Source organism: Larimichthys crocea, chromosome XI (assembly GCF_000972845.2).
Source record: "Larimichthys crocea isolate SSNF chromosome XI, L_crocea_2.0, whole genome shotgun sequence".
NCBI classification, from domain to species: Eukaryota; Metazoa; Chordata; class Actinopteri; family Sciaenidae; genus Larimichthys; species Larimichthys crocea.
In genome coordinates, this window is record NC_040021.1 from 667,191 (window position 1) to 672,190 (window position 5,000).

General features: G+C 40.3%; 2 protein-coding genes and 1 long non-coding RNA gene across 4 annotated transcripts in view; 1 reads left to right on the forward strand and 2 right to left on the reverse strand.

The window, feature by feature from the left end:
* The window catches only part of LOC113746942 (uncharacterized), a 3,391-nt gene extending 754 nt beyond the window's left edge, over window positions 1–2,637 (reverse strand). Inside the window, exons 1-2 of the long non-coding RNA XR_003463248.1 lie at window positions 2,602–2,637; window positions 2,225–2,364 (exon numbers count right to left, since the gene is read on the reverse strand). This is a non-coding gene — a long non-coding RNA (uncharacterized LOC113746942). The remainder of the gene's footprint in view (window positions 1–2,224; window positions 2,365–2,601) is intronic.
* Window positions 1–5,000, reverse strand: part of LOC113746939 (uncharacterized) — a 39,914-nt gene that overhangs the window by 27,639 nt on the left and 7,275 nt on the right. The gene's annotated exons all lie outside the window — the stretch shown is intronic.
* Window positions 1–5,000, forward strand: part of znf512 (zinc finger protein 512) — a 51,425-nt gene that overhangs the window by 23,354 nt on the left and 23,071 nt on the right. The gene's annotated exons all lie outside the window — the stretch shown is intronic.

Below are 5,000 nucleotides of genomic sequence, written 5' to 3' on the forward strand. Positions count from 1 at the left end.
ATCACCATCCCAATGCCAGCACTACACAAAGAAGTTACAGAAGAAGCCACCCAATGCTCCTCAACCCTAGATAAAGAAAAAACAGAGATATTAGTCTTCGTATCAAAAAAACGTGACAATAAAGCCTGGAAAATCTGATCTGAAAGCTCATATTTACGATAAAAAGTCTGAAAGACCTGAAAGAAGAGAAAGTAATGGTCCCTTATCACTTAATTCACTCATCAACATCTATCACACAATCATGAAGTATTTAACTCTGTCATAGATTCCCTGGACTGCTTTCACTTAAAAACACTGAATTTGTTTCTCCTCACCAGTTTCCACTTCCTGGTCCATGTTTCTGATGAAAAAGATAAAGAAGACGAGAGAAACTGTCAACGTCAACACATATTTAATATGATGTATGGCAGAGTTTAAGATTATTCAAATTTTTATAAGATACTTACAATGCGTCCATAGGCATGGTATTCATAAGTAACGTCATGTCTCACACTCGTGGAAAATAAACGTATTTCATGTTGACCACTAAGGAATTGCAGAAATGAGACGCTTGCAAGAGATAAGAATTGAACGCAGCAGGAGGAATGTCATGTCAGGTTTAACCAGGTTAGCTGTGCAGTGGCCACACAATCCCTCCCCTCTGCACCAAACCCAGGTACGCCAACAACCAGTAGAGTCACCGCTGTTCTTCACAGTAGAGGTGGTGGTTGTTGGCCAGATATGAGCTGGACCCTGAAACCTTGATCTGTATTTTTATGACCCCTTTACCTCATCTTTGATGGATAAACTATAACATTTGTTAATTTACGAGACAAACTACACAAAGTCATTTTTTGATTATTTTTATTTATTCTTCATGAAGGAAAAACTATAGTCGTATTTGAAAGAGCACAAAGCAGCAGCAAACATATTTTACACAGATGTTAGTGTTTGTTGTATAAACAATATATGCTATAAAAACTTCTTAAAATCTCAAAAACCACAAATACTGGTGGGATGTTCCTGAGACTAATTTTGCTGTCGATTAAAGAAATTTAAAATTTAAAAATCAAATAGCCTGAAATTAAGAAAGCACACAAAATGGACAGGACAAAAGCATGATGATTATGATGTTGATTATTTTACACAGTGTTATTGTTCGTTTTAAAAACTGATGATTTTGGTCGACTTACGACCCTAATGCGCACACATCTAAACAACTGCATGCCACAAAACGTGCATTGCAAAAGCAAAAAGCACTAGTCGACTGCACATGCGCATCCCTAATCCCTAATTATTGGGACGGTGGAGTACGTTTCCTAGACACCACGCAACATCCTACATTACTGGAGCCGCTGAAAGAAAATAAAGAAAGAAAGAAAGAAAGAAAGAAAGAAAAAGAAAGAAAGAAAGAAGAAAGAAAGAAAGAAAAAATTGAGTAACAATACGCATCATGTGTATATTTCAGGACCACAGTAAGATCCTTTATCATTTATATCACACACATCAGTGCAGTCCACATTGATTGTGTGTAAAATTCAGTAAAGTCATTACCTTTGAAGAGGATTTTTTTCTGGGGGATTTTTCAAAATCTTCTGGACCTCAGACCGCACGTATCATTGCGGTGACCTTCAGGAGTTCACCCTCATAGATCGGCAGTCCCCGGTGAGCTTTACATTCTGTTTTCGTCTTCACCCTGTCTTTCTGCTTCGCTATAACATGGCAGGATTGAAGGTGTGATGCAAATCACCACCAGGATTATTGGTTTACCACTGTTAGCACAGAGAGAACACAACCAAATCAATTAGGGTTTTATTCCATTTGTAGCTCATAGCACGGTGGTGGCGCAAGTTCTGGTGCTCACAAGTTATATTAGAGATAAGGAATAAGTATACTTTTTACTCGTCTGTGTGAAGTGGCCGAACCAGCTGAAAGAATTTCTTACCTGGAGTGCTCTCCAGGGCCTCTCAGGTCCGTTCCGACTCGTGAAACAATGGGACAGAAACCAGAATGTAGTCACTTTCTGCAAGAGGACTTTGTCTCTTTTTGGTCGATTCTTTTAAAGTTTTTAACAGCCTCTCGATGAGCGTTGTTAGTTTTTCCGGCCAAGTGGACGTAGAACTTTTTCCACGTCGCTAAAGACAGAAAAGATTGATTGAGTCAATGTTACGCTGTAACATGGTTTTGTGTATCCACATCATCAGACCCAGATGATTTACTCCTTTCATAAAGAAGTTAGACTTACAATCAACACCCTGGACTTCTCCTCTTCTAACCTGCTCACTTGACTCAGATGGACTCTGCTCCATTGGCTCATTTGTCTTGTCAGTTTCTGCAGACTGTTGATTTGTGTTCTCAGCATTTGCCACTTCCTGCTTCATGTCTCTGAGGAAAAGATAAAGAAACAGAGAGAAATTGTTAATATGTTTCACAAATAAGATTAAACTAAAGGAGAAGTTGAAAATGTGTCACATATTGCTTCATCACAGCTGCTCCGCACAGGATTGTCTTGAGCCGACAAGACAAGGTGGAAAAAAAAACACAAAAAACTTGGACATCTATAAAAAACGCAGTCATTCACAGCTTCACAGGGATTATTTCAAATATTATAGGTCTACTTACGAAGCAGGTTGGTCATTTCTTTGTGATGTCTGTGGTGTATCCACATAAAGAAAGAAAGAAAGAAAGAAGAAAGAAAAAAGAAGAAAGAAGAAGAAGAAAGCTGAGTCACAATCAGACTTCAATCATGTGTCATAATTTCACGGACCACAGTAATGATCCGTTAATCATTTAATATCAAACAACATCAGTGCAGTCACAATGAGGTGTTGGTGTAAATTCGATAAAGCATTACCGTTTGAAGAGGATTTTTTTCTGGGGGATTTTTCCAAAAATCTTCCTGGTACCTCAGACATGTCAGTATCATTCTTCCAACACTTATCAGGAGTTCCACCCTCATAGATCAGGACAAGTCCACGGTGCGCTTTAACATTTGGTTGTTCCCGTTTCGCAATTTCAGCGGATGAAACATGGGGCAGGAGGAAGGGTGGATGCGCTCACCAACCAGGATTGTAGGGTTACCACCGGTAAGACAGAGAGAAACACACAATAGATGAGGTTTTTACCCATTGTGGAGCCATAGCCCGGTGGTGGGCCAATTTTCTGGGTGCTCAACAAGTTTATAATTAGAAAAAGGAAATAAGTATTGGAACTTTTCTCGTCGGTGTGCAACAGTTGCCGGAACCAGCTGAAAGCATTCTTACCTGGAGGGCTCTCCAGGGCTCTCCGGATGTCCGGATCCGACTCGTGGAAACAATGGGCAGAAACCAGAGGTAGTCACTTTCTAGCAGAGACTTTGTCTCTTTGTTGCCGTTCTTTTAACGTTTTTAACGAGCCTCTCGAGAGCGTTGTTAGATTTTACCCGCAAAGTGGACGTAGAACTTTTCTTCCACGTCGCTAACAGACAGACAAAGATGATTGAGTCAATGTTACGCTGTAAATGTTTTTGTGTATACGCGATAGGTCAGAACCCAGATATTTACTCCTTTAGCTAAAGAAGTAGACTGAAATCACACCTGACTTCTCCTCTTCTAAACCTGCCACTTGACTCAGATGGACTCTTGCTCCATTGGCTCATTTGTCTTTCCGGCATTTCGCCAGACTGTTGATTTGTGTTTCGTCAGCTATTGCACTTCCTGCTTATGTCTCTGAGGTAAAAGATAAAGAAACAAGCAGAGAAATTGTTAATATGTTTACAATAATAATTAAACATAAAGGAGAGTGAAATGTGTCAACATATTGCTTCATCATACAGCTGCTCCCACAGATTGTCTTGAGCCGACAAGACAAGGTGGAAAAACACAACAAAAAAAACTTGGACTCTATAAAAACGCAGTCCATACACAGCTTCACAGGATTATTTTCAAAATATTCTAGGTCTACTTCCGGAGCAGGTTGCGTCATTCTTTGTGAGTGTCTGTGGGTTACGCCCACATAACAGAGAAGAAAGAACAAGAAAGAAAGAAAGAAAAGAAAGACAGAAAGAAAGAACGAAGAAAGAACGAGATTGAGAAAATAGCTGCCATCATGTGTATGAATTTCCAGGACCCACTACGTAATGCCTTTACATTTAATTCACAACTACAGTGCGACTCCACAGTGATTGTGTGTAAATTTCAGTAAAGTCAGTACGCATTGATAGATGATTTTGTTCTGGGGATTTTGTCGAAACAATCTGCTGGACCTAGACCCCTGTCAGTTCATTGCGGTCACCTCAGGAGTTACACCCTCATAGATCAGACAGTCCACGGTGAGCTTTACATTCTGGTTGCCTCACCAGTGCTTCGGCTTTCAGATAGAATGGGTCAGGATTAGGTTGATGCATCACCCCCAGGTTTTGGTTTAGCCACCTGTAAGCACAGCAGAGAACACAACCAAATATTTAGGTTTTTATCCCATTTTGTCAGCTCATAGACACGGTGGTGTTGCCAAGTTCTGTGCGTACACAATGTTTATAATTAAAATAAGGGGTAAATAAGTATTCCTTTTGTACTCGTCTGTGGTGGAAAGTGGCCGAACCAGCTAAAGAATTTCTTACCTGGAGTTCGTCTCAGGCTCCACAGGGCCATCTCCGATTGTCCGTTCCCGCTCGTGCAACAATGGACAGAAACCAGAATGTAGTCATTTCTGCAAGAGACTTCGTGCTCTTTTGCGATTCTTTTAAATTTTTTAACAGCCTCCGATGAGCGTGTTAGTTTTCCCGCCAAGTGGACGTAGAAACTTTTTCCACGTCGCTAAAAGACAGAAAAGATTGATGAGTCAATGTTACGTCTGTACATGGTTTGTGTATCCGCATCATTCAGACCCAGATGATTTACTCCTTTCATAAGAATTAGACTTACAATCAACCCCCTGGACTTCTCTCTTTACCCTGCTCACTTGGACTCAGAGGACTCTGCCCCATTGGCTCATTTGTCTTGTTCAGTTTCGCATATTGTTGATTGTGTTTCAGCATTTGCCAC